We start from the raw sequence: 21548 nt of genomic DNA, 5'->3' as shown, positions 1-21548 counted from the left end.
AGAGTGCCATAAAAGCAAGACAGTTGGGGAAATGCTTTACAGGATTTAGATTTGAGGTCCAAGGTTCTTGGCCACACTATATGTAATCCACTTGCAGGCATAGGGAAGGAAAGATCTTCAAAGCACCAGGGAAATTTAATGCAGAACTCCAGACATCTATGAACAGAAAGTGTAGCCATCAGGAAATAACCTAAATTTTGTCTGATAGAGAGAGGTTTAACTTCTGCAATACTTATATACGTTTATATACGGCAGGTACCTGCTGTCTGGGATGCAAAGGCTATGTGCAGTTCTGTTAGATTACCAAAAAACACTGCATGTTCCTCTGACCATTCTGTGAGCATGCCAATGAAATCAAAACATAACTTGCTCAAAACATAACTAGAATACAGACTTGCATGGGCTATGTGTCTTACTAACTAGTTGATATTCTCTTACAGGAAGTGAAACAAATGTTGGCAAGTTCCAATCCTTTTTAATTATCTATGAATCTAGGCCTCTAACAAATCTTTTGGCTTTTATTTGTGACTACATTCATTATCACATTTTATAGGTTTTTGCCAGTTTATAGTGCACATTTTTTTCTTACTACTATTAACAGCAGTTCTTTAGAATGGATGCAGACTTTATTTGGATTACGTTAAAAGAGAAAATCAAGACTTATCTGCAGGGGGAGGGAAGAAAATTTTGGTTACCATTTTCAAGGAAGACAATTTCTTTTCCAATTGTTGCATTCATTTACATATAAAATAGCAGTTTCAGTGAAACTAGAGATTAAGTCATTTTAAGGGAAGATCACTCCCACCTTGAAAAATTCCCCTCTTTTCAGATAGCTGTGTTCTATGATGAGTAAATCAAAACTTTCATATTTGAAATGAGAAAAATAATAATAATAAATCTTATCACTAGAATACTAGGAAAATTGTCAGACACTTTTAGGCAGACAACTAGTGTACAGGAGAGAAAAGAAATCTATACATCTTAGTCAAGATGGGAAACAAATCATCCCCTCATCCTTCTGTACAGATTTTTTTCCTTGCTCCTTCAAAATGACGGAAAAGATGTATGAGACTACAATATAAAGTACATTCTATGTGATACAGTCCTTAGGCATATGTGGTCTTTCAACATAGAAAGATACTTCCATATATTATCTAAAATGAAAACCTTGCCAGCCTGCAAATGTAACAAAAGAAAGGGATGTTGATGCAATATGATAAACCATTACATTTTCTTTTTCCTAGAAGCTCAGCTTAAGTTTAGACCAATACACGTTAGAGCTCTGCACTTTGAAAAAGCATTATATAAACCCAAGGACCATTGTTTGCAATGTCCTAATAAAAAGTATGCAGCAGTTCTCATACCTTTTGAAAAGAGAATGTAGCATGGCTTATCATCAAAACAATAATATTTAATACACATTTAATGCACATTGTGAAGTAGTGCTTGACATTCTCCAAAGAAGTGTAGAAAGAAAAGCTGTGAATCTGAAAGTCTCCCGACAGTGACATAGGAACTTCCCACTTTGTTGCTGCTATTTAAAGCTCACAAAGCATACCGAGTTTTAACATAAAACACCTTTGAACTTCAATGAACATATAGATACTTCCCCTCTTGCTCACCTCTAGCAATTTTTATTTAGAGACAGGAGCTCAGCCTTTATGATGTGACAGTTCGAAACAGTATGTCATTTAGCATCTTCAAACTTTCAGAAAAACAGGAACATACTCCAGACTTCACAGTTACTCGTAAAAAAGTGTTCCAACACTTCTGTGCAACTGATTCAACTGCTGGGATCAGTATTTAAAAAACATACTAATAATTCACTTTCAGAATCTCCATGCAATGCTTACTGTACCCAAGGATCACCTCTTCATTTTACACAGTTCTGTCTCTGATTTCTCTTTAGCAGAAACAAACTCCCACTTTAAATCAGCCAGTTAACAATTTGCCTGAGTTTTTCTGAAAACATAACACTTCATCACAACTTCTTCCTCCTCACTAGTGAGAAACACACAGTGTTCTACCAAATATTCTCTTCATACAAAGTAACTAAAGATGGAATAGCACTTTGTTCTGTGGAGAATGCTATCAGTCCTGGAAACAATCTGTTGATGCTACATAAATCAGTTTCATTTCCTCTCTTTGTCATTGGTTCTGATTGACTCAGATCTCAGAAGGTGAATGAATGTAATCTGTTAGATTATTTCCTCATAGTGATTTTTTTTTTTTTTTTTGTATATGCTCAGCAACAGTACTTGAGTCTATACACATATACACCTGTGGGATCTTCGCACGAATTGCTATTCTGTACTCTATATATAAGTAAAAATAAAGAGTAACCTTAATAAAATTAGTATATTCTTTTTTTTGACCTGTTCCTTTGACCAAAAGTCACATGCTGTTTTTTAAAGCATGTACATTACAGAACAAATAAGAGATTTTTAACCAGCTATGACTAAATGTTCATCTTTTTAATATGCTTTTACAACTCTTAAGGATCTCAAGATTTGCCATCAAATTAAACAAACTGTTCTTAAACTCATTTATTCACAATTATTACTGGTAGCAATGGAAGAAGTAATGGCTTCTGTTTATATGCTTATGCAGAACATGGTTCCCAGCTGGTTTGTTTTTGCCTACCACTCTGTCATACATAGTGTATTACACTACCAAAACAGCTGAGATAAAATAACCTGGATGTGTGGGAGTGCAAGATTTTTTTTTTATTACATTCACAATTTATTTGATTTGTCTACCATGATATCTTCCATTTTAACATTTTGATTAACTGAATTTTTTTTTGGTAAAGTCAGCCTTATTTATTTAGTCAGCCTTATTATTATTTAGTCTAGAATACAAACATATTCAAATATCATGAGTAAACAATCAGGACCAGGTTAAAATTTGTTCAGGATGAGTTTGAATTTAAAATTCATATAATAAAGTTTGGTAATCACTTTTTGCCACTTTTTTTACTACAGTGTACCGACCATGAAGAAATTTCAGAAATATTTAGAAATAGCGCTAAAGTTCTTGTGTGTGTTTGTGTTTAAAGCTCATTTTGGTTTTAATTTTGAAGGTTTCATTTGTTTGTTTTTTTTTTTTTAACTACGGATTTAAAGCCCTTTTTGCTTTCAAAATGTGGGTTTTATACTCTCCTATGCTCACAGAAACCAATGTGAGAACATTTTGGTATTTGTGAATGTAGCACAAAAAGTAAAATTTCCTATGGATACATATAATTGTGATTCCACTGATTTTAACTACAGGTAGAAATCTGGACCAAATCTGCTCATGTTTTCTTTTAAGATGTAGGGAACAAACAGGAAAATTTTGATGAATTATGGAAAATAGGCTATGGACCTAGGATGAGAAGTGGAAGGAAGGAAGGAAGGAAGATAAAGCATATGTGTATGAGAGTAGAAGAATAAAAGATAATTTGGTTAATTTACAATACAATACAAACAGAAGCTTTTATTCATGGAAATGTTCATTTTAGTTTTTACTGTTTTTGTATTTTCTAATATAATTAAGAACATTCATTTGAAGTTATGCTTACTGAGCTATTTATTTAAAAATCAATAGGCATTGAAAATAGAATCTATAGTTTCTACATGTTTCTTTTGAATTAGAGATTTTATTTTTAATAGGAAAAATGAGAAAAGGTCAAAATGCTTATTTCAAATTCTGGATGCTTCTATTCTTACAGACAGAAATGGATAATCAAAAGAAATGCAGTGGCCAGTTTAAAAGAATGATTAAATACCTGGTTATGTATCTAAATCCATAGTTACGTCTGAAAATGTTGTTAACTCAAGAATGTTTAAAAAAAGCATTTTTCCTGCTGTCCAGTGTCTCAGTTTAAGTTTACTGTAAGCTCACTATTTGACAAATTTATGTCTAAAAGGCAAAATAAATATACATAATTTCATAAACCTATGTGATGAATGCCTTCTCTTTCAAGCTACTGTGTTAAAATAAATTATTTCAGGATACTTCAATTAATATAATTTTTCAAGAAGTAAAGCATTTATTGATATTTGTATTACCTAATAACTGACAGAACAAATATTTTTCTTGCTTTTATTTACAACTTCATACTCATTCATGATTATGTACTCCCAAAGAATCATGAGATTACAAAACAAGCAGGAAAAAAAAAAAAAGTGTTATTTACTCTTTTTTTCATTTCTGTTTTGGGATTTGTACCTAATCTTCTCCTTCATGACATGCTTAGTTTAATTCAGGTCACTTTGTAAAACTTTACCAATCTGTGTTAGAAGCTTTCATCTCGTTGCTTCATCTCGTAAGCTTTTAAGAAGAATAAAATTTATTGATTTTTTGCATAATGTCATGATACCTGGAGATGTGATTGAAAGATCATTTATGGAACCAGCTGTGTGTCTATTGAAGCATTCCCCAGTCCCCACTGCAACAATTCCATGCCTGTTCACACATGAGTTCCTACCCAGCTTTGAGACTCTCTATATTGAAATTATTTTTTCTATTTTCCAGGCTAATTTTTTTCCTAATACTCATTTATATCTAGGAAGGTCAGTGATGGATTTCCTATCTCTCATATCAGTATCTCATTCTACTAAAAACTAGCAATTACACAGTTTTCAGTTACCAGTTTTTGAAATGTACTGAACATTGAATTTAGCAATAAATGGCAGTAGAGTATTCAGGAAATGGAGAGCGTGTTCTTTCTTGTTTACTTGCACAGTTACACAACCTTCAAGATAAATCCCAGTCCTGAAGAGAATTAAGCGTATAAATATTGCAACATTGTAAGAGTAGTGTAATTGCTTTCAATTGTTCTTGAAGAAATCAGGTTCCTAGGTGCAGTCTCTTTGCCTTCCAGTTACAAAAATCACGTGATTGAAAGGAATAGGTAAACTATTCTATCATCTAGTTTTCTAAAAGCAAAATCTGTTCCAGGTGTACTGGAAGTCCATACCTTACTATGACAAGACTTACCAGGATAAAGATGTTAAAAGTTGTTAATTTTTTAAATGTTTTCCATCTTCAATACAAAACATGTAAGAGTTTAGTTCTAAATGAAATACATTGGGCATAAGTCTGTATCACAGAGGTACTAACCCTAAAACATTGAAATACTTTGGAATTTTTGAGTGAGCCTTGGCTAGCTTTTTAAAATAGGTACTTTTTTGTAAGAGGAAAACTGTTTTAAACTTAATTAGATCAAGAAATATAACATAGCTAGTGAAATATGCATGAGTCAGTTACTCATTATTTCAAATACGTCATTTTTCAGGTATTAAGTCATTTTGAGATGGATTTTTAGTTGGTGAGAAATATCTGAAATATGCAGTTTGGGGTTTTCAACACCTCTGTTGCTAAGGCCCATCTCATTTTAAACTGGCATTCTAAATACAAATTTGGCTATGAATGTCCATTTTTTTGATAAATATACATGTGTACATATAGATAGATAGATTCTGGGTTCTGTGTTGTAACCCGAAGTAGCATGTTAGTCTATTGAAATCTATTTCTGTGATCGAAAGTCACACTAAAATTCACTATGGATTAATTTGAGTTACTTCTGAATAAAGTGATTTGTGCTCAAAAGTGTGATGTAATTAATTATATAGCGTTTGGGTGCTTGTAAACAAACCCTTTTTTGAATTTTACTGAAAATTACAGTAAAATCACCTGTAACAAAGATAGTTCCAATGCAACCACTTCAAGTCTGTCATCTACTGCTGCTAAAACATCTTTTATTGCTCTGGAGACTACCTAGACTAGTCAGGCCTAAGACTGTTAAGGTTCATTAGATCTGTTACTCCAGGGCTGTGCTGACTAGACAGTATTTCATAGCTGAATGCAGAGATGTGGTTATGTTCCATCCTTTATAAAAAGATGACCCATGGAAAGTTTGTAGTAGCTATATTTGACTTCTGATTAATTAAGCTATTCTGCTTGTTGTTTAAGAGGGCCCTTTGCTGAGATCTTATATCATCTTCAGAGAAAAAAAAAAACGATAGGTCCACTTGAGTTTTAATCACTGTACAAAAAACTAATCTAAAAGAATGAAAGCAGAAGAGAACTAGGTATATTCTTACCTTCTGCCACTCAAAATATGCATCACAACCACTTTAGAGCAGAGTGTCTTACTCATTCTTGATTCGCAATGAACAGAAGAGCTGGACAGCTTCATCCTAGTAACAACAGAAATATTCCTTCAATGGAAAAAGTCCTTCTACTGCAAGAGCTCACCCACATCTTCCCTTTGGGAGGAATGGGCTCTCATTAAACTACAGGGCACCAGCTCCCTCCTTAGAAGAACATACTTAATGCTTCCTTCAGAGTCAAGAGTTTAATCTAAAAGCCGGAAAGGAAGCTTTATCACACTATAGGTAACCAAACCCACTGCACAACACAGGGAAGAGGCTCCAGATAAGACAGTACAAAACAGAACCTCTGAGGGAATGTTGCTTGGCTTCTGTGGCTTCTGTGAGAGTCAGGACCATATGGCTTGGTCTGTGCTAGCAAATTAAGTGTGTCTGGGAACACTCCTGGCCTCAAAGGCCAACTGGCGCAGCACGGATGGTGTCTATGCTACCAAAAAGTTTGGCCTCCAAAAGAGGGAAAGCTGCCTACCAGGAATGATACTTGAAAAGTCTAGTGAACTGTGTGTGTGCTGTGTGTGTGAGAGTGCTACATTGTCACTGAAACCATTTAATCTACTGATATATGAGTAGCCTATATTTTCTAGGGATATTATCATTCAATATGACAGGCCCATATCAGCCAATATAAAGTAGGAAGAAATTCACTACAAAATCATTTTAACTCATCCTCCAGAGAAGCCAATATGCACACGGAATCCATAGACTCAGAGGCTCAGAAGCTGACTGAAGTACAGCTGCAGGTGCATCACAGCCACAGAAACTCACTGTGGGAACATCATGTGTAATGCATCTATACAAATATCACTGATATGTCATGCAGTATCACTTGCACAAGTGCTTAAATTAGGAATTATTAAAACACTACCATGTTAGCGTGGCTTTATTGTAACACAAGCCTGTTGTATAATCATTATTCTCCAGAAGTCAAATAATTCTATTTTCTTTCATACTTCTCTATTTATGCACACGTCATTATTGTTTTTACCTATTACTCCAGTATTTTTCTTCTTTCTGAGCCCCTGCTAGGCCACAGTGATTACCCATTATGTCTTCACTATTTTCCTTTCTCCCAAGCCAAGATGGTGGCACCACATCAAATAGCAAGCTATTTGAAGAACATAAACTTTTAGTGCCACAAAAAAAAAACAACAAAATTTGGCAAAATGTTTCTGACCCACTGCTTAATTAATATTCACAGGTTTTAGCCAACATGCAAAATTTTAAGACTAATCTACCAAGCCAAATTATACAAGTCTTTATTTATTTATTTTCTTATACATTTTACATCCTAGCCTTTACATTATTCTCAGAGCCCACCCATTTTTCAGTGCTTATTATGAAGGTCTCTAGACATTAAACAGCAGTAATTTTACTCTAAAACAGTGTTTCCATTTGTCATAGAGATCAAACCACATTTTTCCCATTTAGTTGGAAATTCTAATCCATTCTTTTACTGACTGGTAAGTGGATTCCCAGCAAATTGCAGTACGACATCCTCCAGTCTGCTTACTGTCATTTAAAAAAGAATACTACTCTAGCTTTTAGCACCATGCCTCAGGATAACAACCTGAGATACAATCACAAACAGCAGAACTATGGATTCAGTTACAATCTTCTCTCTGCTGTCCTCTACCACATTTCTCCAATTAGCAAGTTTTTTTATCACAGAAATCAGGGAAAACCTATCAAGAACACATCTGTTCTAAGTTGCAAGTAGTTCTTAAAAAAAGCCTTTTGCCAATTCCTTTTCTGTCAATGAACTTTATAAACCAGTAATACCAACAACAGCTGGGTCTTTCGGAAAGACCAGAAATATTGACACCTTGTCAAAGAAAAGATCACTGCAGAAAAGAATCAGAGAAAATCAGTCCCTTTTCAGCTTGTCATAAAAATGCTAAAGTTTTTTCAGTAATTGAATAGGCCTTGGAACACCAGGAGAATATATCCTATATAAACTTGTGCTTCTCAAGATGATAAGACAAATTGGATTACCTGGAGTATTAAGTGGCCCCAAATCCCATGGGGAATGTTTATTAATATGCTTCTGTTACTTTACCAGCTTTATGATTCAAGAGAGGATTTGGAAAAGACTGCACATTCTTGCTACATCTTACATTTCTGACAGCTTTGGAAATTTATTTATTGACCTGAGATTTCAGGTTCTCTCTATACATTGCACAAACTGTTTTTCAGGTTCTGCTAGCATTATTTTTTCTGAATATTTTTTCATGGTGGACTGAACTCAAATGCATTTAATATTAAAAAAATATATATTTTTTTAATATTAAATAACAATCACAGTACTGTTCTGTTATTTTTACTGACTTTGTTAACAAAGTCCATTATATAAAATACACAAAACACAAAGAAAGGTTTAAAATCCAAGATACTTTCTCTAAAAAGCAAAAACAAAACACACACACACACACAAAAAAAAAAAGCACTGCATTTATTTCCATAGATTATAGATTTTTCCTGGAACTGTTTTCTCTAATGTCAAACCTTTTGGAGATGGCTCCACAGACCTTACCACTGTCAAATATTTTGTGCCTATGGAATGAAGGACACCTTTTGCTATTTTACAGACCACTGCTATGTTCTCTACATTCTTTGATGACAAAAAAACTCAGTCCAGGCAGTAAGCAACTGTATTCCTCAAAATTCACAACTGACTTCCTTAAATCAATATCTTCCTTATAAGTTGCCTGTATCAAAATACATTTCTTGTTTTATCGATGTGTGAAATTAAAATCCTTTATGCTTCTAAAATCTCAAGAGAGAACAGATTCAGTGTGTGAAGCAAATCTTGTTTGTTTTCAGAAATCTTGACTCTTCAGCTGTCTAGGTGTTCTGCTCAGGCACCCACAAGGTTGTATGAGGTCCCTCAGTATTCAGAAAAAAATGAAGAAGATCAGGCAGATTTGGAAGCATGCAATCATCAGAAACTTAGTTTCCAAAATACAGGAAATATTTCTTTATTTTGTCTTTTTTTTTTTTTTTTAATTTTCAGGAGAGGATGACTAGATTGATCATTAATGAAAGTGAATGTGATAGATAGGTCGATCAGTTAACATAACTGTAAAGCAGAATAATGTTTGACAGTTGAAGAAACATTAGCCAGAAAAAAAAATCTTTTCCAAAGTAATTTAAACTGATTGGTTTATTATAAGAAATTAAGATGGAAAAATATAATCATTGACTATAAATCTTAATAAGCATCATTAGTCATCTTAGATCATATAGATTTTGGCTAACTTTCAATAAATTGCAGTAATGGCAGTATATTGTCTTGTATTTGAATGATGTGCATCATATTTCTGTCCTTAGGACAGAAGAGCTTGTAAAACGAGTAACAACAGCATGTTATTCCTTTCCTTAAAATCATTAATAAAAAAACAAAGCAAAACAAAACTATAACTGTTTTATGAAAAAACAGGCGGTACCTAGCAGAAAGGGAAACACAAAGCATAAAATCCAAAGAACAAAGCTCTGCAAAATGTGGTATTTTCATTTCCAAGAGTGTCTTGTAACACTGAGCCAGATATGCTGGTATGCTCCAAAAGTTCTCAACAATTCCAGTGAAGGAAGGAAACAGCAAGGTTGATTGATAAATCAACTGGCCAGAGTATACCAGCAAGTTACCATCATTTACTTCAGATTATTGCCTCATGAGTTTGTTCTTTGACTTTGAGTTCAGAAGTTGAGATAGTAGCTTGTAACAGCCAAGTTCCATTATGTTTAAGTCAATGTACATTCTACATGATTTAAATGAAAAACTATAAATCAGTATCAGTGTACTAAGAAAATGGACGCAGATTCACTATAAAGATTTCTGAAGTATAGAAAATGTTTTAAGGATGCTCAAGAGGACTTTTTTACTGACTCACAGGGAGTAGGCTGCTCTGCTATCTCCAAATTGGTGTTGGGAAGGCCAAAGTGACTATATGGGTTTGCCACATAAAATACCCTTGAGCTGAAAATGCAATTTGGAATATGTTTGAATATTAGTTTGAAAGGATTTAAGAAATTGTTCAAATACTATTTTTACCATGTAAGTATGCTGGTTCCCCAAAGTTAATATTATTGTTCCAACAATTGTACAATGTAGTACTATGTAGTAGTGCTATGTTGCACTAGAAACTCACAGCTGAATCTGTGAGACAGCTGAATCTCACTGATCTGCTCTGAAGTCAGGCATCAAAAATAGAGTTATATACGCACAAAATTCTGGATCAAAAAAATTTGAAAGATCAAAAGTGAAATTAGAGGAACGAATGACTACTATGAGGTACTTATTAGTAGATAGCCTAGATGGTAAATCTTTTGACAGTTATAGCTGTGTGAGATTAATTTAGATCCTGAACATCTACAGAATAAGTGGTACTCTTTCAAAAAGAGCCAATTTCCAATTGTATAGATGCAACTAGTTACCATACATTCCCATTTATCTTTATAGCATGCAAAAAAGTCACATAGACTTTTTGTGTTACCCTTCCTAATTTGTAGAATGGATATAATGAGAATTCCTCTCTTCACGAGTGTTGAAGAATATGCAATGGCATTTTAATAAGGCATTTACAAAATTGATAAGTCATATAACACTCATTGAAAAAGAAATAAATGTGTATTAATCATTTTATTCCTTTATCTTCCAAACAATCTATAAGCTAAAAAAAGTACTTAACTTAGAATCAGACCTGGAAAATGACTTGCATGGGAAGCAGTATAAAAACTAGTTGTTTTTTTTTTGTTTTGTTTTGTTTGTTTGTTTGTTTTATAATAAGGATTTGTCTGTGATCTGTGTTACATTTTTCTAACATGTTGTTTTTATAATGTTTCTGCGTGCTTTTTAAAGTTATCTCCAGTAGGAGATTTAGGGATTTTTGGTTATGGAGAACTGAGTATATTAATCAGAAAAAGCTTGCCTTGCCTTGAAGTCTGTTCTCAGGTTTGTGTTTTGGTCTGCTTTTGAAATTCAAATTACTATTAAAATAAGCTCATGTTCTTACTTAGCAAAATCGTTTGTGCTAACAAAGTGCTTTCTCTGCTTTACTGTAGGTCCCTAAGGTGACTGTTTCACCAGATACTGTATAACCATACTGTGTTTAGTGGCTGATGATTAGATTGTGACTGTTTATTTCCTTCTTTTTTATTATAATCTTGTTCAAAAACCTGTCATGTCACGTTACAATCCCATATTCCTTTTCATGGAAAACTTCATGCCAACTTGTCTGCATACCAAAGTCTTGAGTCCAAAGTTTTCTAGATGATTCAGAGAGAAGGAAGGGGAAAGGACAAATTTCCCTTCCACAAAGCAGAGCCTTGGAACACTATAGTCATACTAGTGGAGAGACTGAGGGAGCACAAAAGAGACCCTTTGTGACACAGCTGAATTTGCGGGCCAAAACCATACACTATTTCTATAAGCTATAGTGATGCAAAAACGGATGAAGCAAGGAGCAAGATAGATCATCTGTATCTTAACGACACAAATGTTCAGGTAAGGAACATTCCTCAAAATATTAGTAGATGCTATCAGCGACCTTTAACATGCAGCTTGTCAGAATAGCTTCTCTGGTTATCACATCCCTTCAAAATGTAAATGTGTCTCCCCTGACCTGTGTGTTCTTTGATTTCCAACTGCTTTGTGCATTTGGAGGCACATGGCACTCTTTACATACCGTGAAAAAGAGAAGCAAGCAAGCACCTGCTAATGACCCCGGTCTACTTTTAATGATCTCCACATCCAAAATTGTGAAACTGCTGTTAACCACAGGAGAGCTCCCTTAACTTGCTCACTAGATGGGATTTTAAGATTAGAATGTTTAGCAAAAAACTCATTCTGCTTCCTGATAGCAGAATTGTTACAAAAATATGAAGCAAAGCACATTAGAGTTATGTATAACAAGAAAGATCTTCACATTCTTTGGTATGTCCCCCAGCCTCTTCTTCTTTCTTTAAGGTTAAGTTGGAATCTTTCTCTAGTAACTTAAAAGCTTTTCTGCTATTGATTCTATTGGCTAAAACAGTTCATAGAATCATAGAATCATAGAATCATAGAATATCCTGAGTTGGAAGGGACCCTTAAGGATCATCAAGTCCAACTCTTGATACCGCACAGGTCTACCCAAAAGTTCAGACCATGGTTGCCCTTCAGTTGTTGCCCTTCCTCTTCCCACCTTTTTAAGTAGCAAAAGGACAGAGAACAAATCTGAGACTTTTCCTGTATCTTCCTGTTGCTTCCTTCTAGTGTGAATACTTTCTTCCTTGATCCTTGACTGCTTATTGTGAGGCCTCTTGGACTTTCAGGAAATTAGATTAGAACAGAACGGAACAGAACAGTGGGAAGGGACCTTCAAAGACCATCAAGTCCAATTGTTTGACCACTTCTGGGCTAACCAAAAGTTAAAGCATATTATTAAGGGCATTATCCAAATGTCTTTTGAACACTTATGGGCATGGGGCATCAACCACCTTGCTAGGAAGCCTGTTCCAGTGTTTGACCACCAGCACAGTAATGGATTTTTTTCCTAATACCTAGTTTGAACATCCCTAAAAATTGTTTGATAGAAACATAAAATACACTGAAGAAATGCATACATGTGTTTCAATTTGTTCCCCTGCTAGGAAGTACTACTCTGCGGTATTTGGTTAGCATATCACTTGTTTAAAAACTAATTTTCAAAATTGCTGTGAATGATCATCACAATTAATGGCTCCAGTAATTTAAGTCCATGACAAATGAAGAGACTTCAAATGCTAAAAAATCAAGCCCCCAAATGCATGCAAAACACATTTTGAACACATTTTGTATTAGAGAAAAATATATTTTCCCAGTCTCCACTTTCTGACTACACTTCCAACATTTTTTCCTCAAATTCACTATTACAACCAGAAGATTTTGAGGAAAGTATTACAGCCATAAGAAAAAAAAAAGAAACAGAAGTCCAGAAAATTTCTTATCACAGAATTAGAACAAATGTCAAGTTCAATTACCAGGAAAAAAAGAGAGAAAGTAATCATTCCTTGTTTCAACTGACAGGTAACATTGCTCTGGCATCTTAGCTAAACACTAAATGCTAACAGCCAAGCACTAAGCTGCTACACATACATCCTCCTCTATAATATGAATAAGGAAACATTCAAGTTGATAAATCCAAAGAAATTTTGTCTTTGTAATCATAATTTGTAATAAACCTATGGCATTTAGTGTCATTGAAAGTAGCTGATACAAAGAATTCCAAAAAAAATAAATAAAAATTAGGATACTTATTTAGAAGATCCAGAATTGTCAGAGCAATGATAATGCCTTTAACATTTTTGAGACAGATAGTAAACTACAAATGTACTTGGAAGCTTAATATATGAACATTTAATTCTACCTGCCAATTTTACCCAAGTCATTTGGTGAAATATTATCTTCTGTCCATAATTAGAGATAAGGGACTAAACAGGCTTTTGGTCTGTTCAAATATGGCACTAGTTATGTTCTTTTGTCTTACTGTCTTAAAGATGGTATAGGGTTGAAAACAACTAATTGTAACTTTTAAACTACTCATTCAAGTTAAACTTCACAAAATTGTGTGGAGTATTGCTCTTTCATATTAATCTATAATGACGTCAGTTTACTTACATCTTGACAGCCTACGCTTCCTTTTTCTCTTTTTGCCCTTTTCGCCCTTTTCAAGGGCTTTTTTCTTTTAAGAGATATATGATATGAACCTCTGTCAATGTATCAAACACAATAAGTCTATACAGAAAAATGTGTCTGAGCATTAGTTCTCTCTGGTCTACTTTGTTTATAAGGAAAGACAGCTCATATATTGCTTGTTATTAATATCCAAGAGTGCTGAATAGCAAAGAAGGAAACTTTCCTCTCACAGAAACCTTTTATCTTGACTCAGCTGAAAGTTAATATACTATAGTCTCAGTTAATAGATGATCAAAGACATAACCCAGTGTGAGGATTAAAGAGAGTTCTGCTGTGACCATCTTCATATATTCTGCACAGCAAGGTATTAATGAAAGCAAAGATAAGTCCAAAAAGCCAATATTGATTTTAAAAAATGAACCCATCTTTTCATCTAAAATAGGTGAATATGACAAAATGTCACCATGCACTTGAGAAACAACAACGAAAAGATAACAGCAGGAAATTAATTAGTTTACAGAAAAGGTGAGAATTTATTATACCAGGTTCTGATTTAGGAAGCCATCCCTAGTCAGCAAAACACTTTAGCGTATGTTTAACTAGAAACACATTCATAAGTTCCACGAACTTGATGGGTTATAACACATTCTTAACGTTTAAGATTAAAGCAGTGATTAATGCCTAATATTGTTCTTGCTAAACCTCAAAAGTTTTTGCTACGAACTTTTGCTATAGTTTCCCTTTTAAAGCTAGTATGCTTCTACTATTTATGCTTAGTCCTATTCTGTCTTTGTTGTTGTCATTGTTGTTATCTGAATAAGAAAATAAAATATTACTGTAATATCTAGTTGTTTTTATTTACTTCTGAAGATTAAGATTCAAAAAATAAGAGCTGACTTGTAATCTTGAATGTGGAATGTATACATTGCCTTGCTTCATGTATATATCACATACACGTATATTCAGTAGTCATATTATGTATATGTATATTATATTCAGTGTATACATTGGCTTGCTTCATGTATATATCTGTATCACAGATTCATGTATTTAAACAAGATTTTAGAAGTGTTTCTGTTCTAAGAATTATTTCCCCCTTCAGCTGCTTTTTAAAGATTTCCGACTGTTTAATTCATAAAAACAGAGGTTTTGGAGCGAACAAAACCATCAAATATTTTTTGATGTACATATCAAGGACAGATATTTGAATATGTATATTTTAGACAAGTTGTACTGTGAAAATAATTATTGTGGAGGAATACTGCTGTGTATAGAAAGCAGAGAAGCCAGATTGGAACACCAGGGGGATGGTGCTATGAAGAAGTTAACATGAGGCATTCAGACTGTGGATGGCTTTACAAGTAGCACTGACTCTGTGTGTGTTCTTATGTCATGGCAAATGAGACAAAATTAGAGGCTTTGAATTCCTCACTGTAAGTGAAATAAGTTGCTTTTTATTATCACAGAAGATGAGTATGGGGACAAACAACTGTTCTGAAGTAGCTAGTCCACTGGAAATCTTTACAAATTGTAATTTTATTTTGAATGACTTTGTCACAAAGCCATCTTGTAAGTATTGTAGGTCAAAGATTTATACTCTAAAGAATGTGTCTTCTATTCGTATTCAACTAGATAAAAATGTTCTAGAAAAAGTAGATCTTAAATTTTCAATTCTAATTTTTATGCTTATATATTTTTTATAATATTATGAAACAAGATTAAGCAAGTAGGAAAGTAACAATTGTAGAGGGACTTCTATTTATAAATATTTCTATGCAATGGGCATTTCAGAATCAATATTTGCTAGTGATAGATGTGATACACTAATCAAATAGGGAAAGCTAATACTAGTTGAGTACACCAAAGAACACAGCCATAAAGTAGAGAGCTATATCAGACCATCTTTGTTTTCAAAAGTCAGAGAGGGTCAGGTTGGTTATAATAATAGACTTTTTAAAATTCTTCTGTGTGCTTTAAAAACCTCAGTGATGTGGCAAAGCTTCAGAAAAGTATAAAAGTCACTGGTATTTTGCCAGAGAAAACCTAATGAAAGGAGTTTCATGTATATGTTTGAATCCCTTTCTCTACAAGACAATATTTGCTAGAGTTGTTTAATTCCTAGTAGACAAAGTTGCTAGAGACTGCCAAGGGAAAGCAGCATATAGCACATGTTTATGTTTTGTACACCAGACTGCTTACAGACTAAAAACAGGACACCTGCTGACAGGAAAAGTGAGGTATCTTTTAGTTCAATAGGTAGCCCTAATGCTTTTGAATACAAAGGTGCCTGGTTCCATTTTTTGCAAGAATTGATTCCTACCACGTAAGACTAATGTTTCATTTGATACCGTCCGAGTTGGTTACTTCATTGTAGCTTCCACTTCCTACATCAAGCTTTGTGATTTCTATTTGTTATTTCTTTTCAGTTTTTCATTTCCCTTTTCCTCTTACACATTTACAGAAATCAAAACATGAATAAAAGGTCCTAGGTAACCATAGCAAGAAAATGAACTATTTGCAAATATTTTATTGCCTTTGTTTTTGCATAAGGGTTTTGAGCTGTAAAATACCAAACACCATATGCATTTAATCCCTTATTCACATGTTTGTTTTTGTTTGAATTTTTTTTGGAGAGCTGTACATTAAAATAATGAAGTGTACATGAGATATTTTGGTAAAACTATAACAAATATAACTTCTGTTTGGCTACTCATAGAATGCACATAGTTTGGAAACTCAGGTATATGGTGTAATAAGCCTATTTTATGATCAGGATCTATTACATATACAAATATATATACACATATTCTATTATTCAAAGGAAAACTTACAGTTTTACAGTTACTCTGTTTTGACTTGTTTTCTAATAAAGATGTATACACAGATGTCTGTTCCACACTTAAATGGGGAAGTTTAAGCAGGAGTGATTCCAACTGCTAGTGGTGACCTGGAGAAAGCCCAAATGTTGTGAAATTTTGCAGTGGAATGAATGGAGATCATTCACATAATTGGTTACTGTGGCTCAGCTGCTGAAAAAGAAATGTCCATTTTAATCCATTACGTTATCAACAAAATGATTGTCTGTTATATCTTAAAGTTAGGTGGTTACATATTGAAAAATTTAAAATCCTCTTTTGTGTAAAGAGTAACAGAATGGACAGGTTCTGTTCCTATACACATACACACACACATGTATATATAAACACATGCTGTGTGTTTTTCCTCAGAAAGTAATATTCATAAACTCCCTTCTATTTGAAGCTCTGGACAAGATCTTTTTTGCGTCAGAAAAAATATACTCAACACATCAGCAATGGAAGTCCTGAAATGGTTCTTTCATCTAATCTCCTAAGGCACTATGTAGAAAGCTTTTTCAGTAAAGTTAGATACTTTCACCTGTTATATTCTGCTCATGGAAATTGCCAAAGCACTAGGAAACTTCTCTAATAGAATTTATATCAACCCAAGTTACACCAGCTATTGGTCTTAATCTTTTACAATAATTCTTCAATATAGATTACATCTCCTGAGCAGAAGTCACAGACTTCAAGGCCTCTTTAGATAATAAACCTGTGAGAAATTAAGTGATTAATTATATCAACAGAAACATTCTGAGGCTATTCCCTTCTGTGTGCCATGACCCACACCAACCCTTATATTATATATATATATATATATATATTAATTATATGTTATAAAAGTCACAAAACTATCACATTCAGCCAAGGAAAAGAAGTATGTCATACACCTTTAAAAACTGCATTGTTCAACATGCACTACCACTTATTTTATACAGTTCTGAATATGTGATTTCCATGAGAACAGCATATCACAGATTATTTTCATAGCTTTTTAGTTAAGATGCATTTTCTAAAAAAAATCACCTGAAATTACCCTTCTTTCCTACCACTCTTATGAAACCTCCATTTTACAAAATTGAATAAAATGTTTCTGCCTGTCATTTATGATATAATGAAATCACTGTATATTTGATATTGTGTACTTTTCATATGTGCCTTTTCATATTTCTAGGCACCTGTAATGTTTACAGAGTTTTCCAGACATTTTGGACATAATTCTCTCTTGGCTTGGACTAATGGAAATTAGAAGCAAAACCTGACCTCTCAGAATGATTGTGTTTCACAATCTATACTCTACTCTGAAAATGACTGACAAAACGTAAAGAACGAAGCTGAAGTTCTCAGAGTTTAACAAAAAGTCTGTGTTCTCTTGTGCAGAATTTCTTTTTTTTCCCCACCTTGTTTTCTTATTCCTTTACCCTAAAACATGATTCTGACTAAATGTAACTGTTTCCTCTTTGTATATATGAGAACAAAGGAATGTCAGTGTGTGGCTACATAACAGATGTACTATAGAAAACAAAACAAAACAACAACAACAAAAAACACTGATACTGTCAGAAAAAAGAACTAGTTCTTTGGGTTCAAGCAAAAAAAGAAAATACCAGGTGAATATTTTCAAATATTGAAATCCTCAAATTATGGGAAATATGAACAACCAGAAATCAAAAAGTATGGCTATATGGAGCTTGAGAATTCAAACCATACATCCACCTCCCCAAGGCAGGACTAACTATCCCTTCACGATTATGAAATTCAGCTAGGCTGTACTTGAAAATTCTAGTGATAAAGTTACAACAAGAAACACACTATTTAGTTCAGTGTTTAACCGTCTATATATAGAAATATTTTCCCAAAGTCCTAAATATCTTTATTGGAAGTCAAAGTTATCATTTTCTGTTCTTTCTATTCTGAACAAAAACAAAAGACAGTTTTTTGCTTTTTCTTTGAAGATTGCTATCACTTCTCTTCCCACTCTTCTCTCTTCTAGAGTAATAAAGCTACAGCAAATTGAAAAGTAATTTTGCACAAATTATTTCAGAGATAACTTGAGGAATTTGACTTTTTCAATCACGATGATAAAATCTTACAAAACTTCAGAACTTAAAACCAAGCATAAGCATAAAAGACCTTTGATACAGATACACATTTGGAAAAGTCCCTGTAGTGTACCATACATTAAGTAAATGCATAACTGTGTTTATTACATATACTATATGATGACAAATATGGAAATAAAAAAGAGATTGAATAAATAGCAAAAGCAACAACAACAACAAAAAAGCCTGTCTTTCATTTGACAATTTTATTTTAGTCACTCCCTTCTGTGCAGTCACTTTCACTCATAGAAGTCAGGAGAGAATTAAATTCTCACCAGATTCCTATCTAAAGAAAAGTGAAAAATGTGCCTAACCTTAAGGCTGTGACCCCAGCCTGGAGAAACAGGCAGTATTAGCTAAAACTTACATGGAGACATAATAGAGTAACAAAAGCAGAGCAGAATGATGTTAAATTACAATGAAAACAAAAAGTTCATAGCTGTCATCTGCACATTTTTCTGAAACTACAGCTAAGTTTTATATTTTGGACTCTTAAAATATTTAGGAAGTCATCTACATTGATGAATCTTAGCTATGATATTTTCTATTGTATTTTTATCTATCTTACACTTATGCAGACTGGTGATAATAAAGGATATTATCTTTCATTAAAAAAAGAATACTTTTGAATGATTGTAGACAGACATTCACAAAGACCAACTCAAAGGCACAGAAAGACACACACAAAAAGCATTTAGAAACTTCTAGAAATAATCCGTGGGTATTGTCAATCTTTCCAGTTTGTACTAAATGAACCTATATTTCATTTTCATGAATATCTGAAAAAGGATATTTGATTTCTATTACCTTGTACAGGTTGGAGTACAGGCCTGTATACAAGACTGACTAGTTATTCTAGGTCAAGAGATTAGTTATTGCTCGCATCATTAGAAACCTGGTTACTCTAATTAGGGTAGGGCCAGGTATGATCAATGTCTGCTGGCACTTTTCAGTTTCTAGTTAATTCAGAGCAGCTTTTGTGCTGTAGCAACAAAAACAAAGAAAAAGGCAACTTTTTCTGAATTATTACTACTTTTAATATTATATTTTGTAAGAACTTGCTGTTGAAATGAAAGATCAGTATTCAGAATGTAAAAGGAACAGTGCCATCAAACTGAAGAAAATTACTGTATTTCTGTATGTATTTTAATTCATATTCATCAGTATGTCTTCAAAATATTTACGTCTTTAACACTAAATATAGTGTTGACAAGTAGTACAAGTAGGGGACAAGAAGATGAGCACTAAATAGAGTCATACAAGAATTCATACAAGAATGGATCACAAGTTTTATCACTAAATATATATATATCATTTCTTACAAAATGAAAGTGCCTTGGATTATCTCTCTCAATACTGTCATTTGCTTTATGTATTTTACTCAAACTTTGGGCTGGTGCTCAGAAGACTGTCTTCTTAGACTAACCAACTTTTTTATAAGGTTGTTATTTTTAAGTCCTAATCTTGCAGTATGTTTCCTAAACTAGTAAGCATCATATTAAACATAATGCAATTACCTTCATTTTGAATAACCATAAATGTGAGTATCAATCTTATTGAAAAGTCTCTGTATAACTGTTTGACAGGTTTTCTGTTTTCTTATTATGATAACAATGATTTGTAGCCAGCTGGTCATGTATCGCTTCATTCAGCTCTGATGTTCTCCAGGATGCCCCTGAAGTGAGTGATCTCAAATTAAGACCACCTTTCCAATTCTTTTTTTTTTCCCTTTTTTTTTTTTTTAATAAAATGAAACTTACTTAAAATCATTTACCAAAAATTCTTTTACAAGTTCTTAAAGCAGAACATTGGAACAATCAAAGTAAAATGCTACAAAAGATTCTTACAATGCACTGATCAAATTTTGAGTTTGGTTTGAAAAAATTGGGTTTAAAATACCTAATGCCTAATTTGTTACCTAAATTTTGCTGTCATATTGCTACTGTAAATGATATTGTTAAATAACAGGCATGAATATGTTTCCATAAATTGTTCACTGCTATTACTCAATTATCAGACCTTCAATGCTATAAGCTAATAATTTTGTGGATAGGAAAAAAAATATTCTCATATACTAAATGGTCACAAATACTGCCTCTCTGACAAGAAGATCACAAAAATTAATATTAATTGACTTCCAATTTTTGCTGATGTTCATATTCATATAATGGCCTATATTAAATGCTGGAATTAAATCATTTAAATCAGAAACCTTGAGATATTAAAAATATACTAAATGAAGCACATACCAGAAGAAAATTTCTGTTGCAGAGGCTATGTTGAGTTGCTAGGAGTTAAATTATTTTGAACAATTTCGAGATAATTTATCCCAGTTGCAAGAGATTATTGACACCTGGCTTTTGTTTAGATTATCCAAGTACAACTAACTACCTTGAGATACTGTTTGAAAGTCTTCTACTTGCCTGTAGATGCTGATCATTTTGAGTACTGCTGTCCTGTCACAACTCTCGCTGAAGGAATTTCACTGAAGCATATATGAAGTTATAAAAACAATTCCTGTTTTATAGACACCTAATATAAAAGACTATTTTCCATGTGCTAATACAATTAAATTTAGTGATGAAAATGAAATTAGAATTCAGAATATTGTTTTGCATTATTAACATAATTTCAAGATTACTGAGAGCACACAGTGGTGTTACAGTGACATGTGACTGATGAGGTGGAAGTATGTGTGAGAGCCATTGAACACCATGAATTTTCATAATATATCATCACTATGAAAACACCTGTAGTAAAGAACATTGTGCTGATACAC

The 21548-nt window shown here is 33.3% G+C and overlaps 1 long non-coding RNA gene across 3 annotated transcripts in view; it reads right to left on the bottom strand.

Annotated features, from left to right (window-relative positions):
- LOC310898582 overlaps positions 1-21054 on the bottom strand; it is a 31101-nt gene extending 10047 nt beyond the window's left edge. Inside the window, exons 1-3 of one of the 3 annotated variants that reach the window (XR_014583449.1) lie at positions 21019-21054; positions 16641-16838; positions 6090-6185 (exon numbers count right to left, since the gene is read on the bottom strand). This is a non-coding gene — a long non-coding RNA (uncharacterized lncRNA). The remainder of the gene's footprint in view (positions 1-6089; positions 6186-16640; positions 16839-21018) is intronic. The other 2 variants (XR_014583450.1, XR_014583451.1) reach the window with 2 other exon arrangements.
- Between the last annotated feature and the right edge of the window lie 494 nt (positions 21055-21548).

This window comes from Anser anser, assembly GCF_964211835.1.
Source record: "Anser anser genome assembly, chromosome: 4".
Taxonomy (NCBI): domain Eukaryota; kingdom Metazoa; phylum Chordata; class Aves; order Anseriformes; family Anatidae; genus Anser; species Anser anser.
The sequence above is the reverse complement of the archived record's forward strand: the minus strand, read 5'-3'. Positions and strand labels throughout refer to the sequence as shown.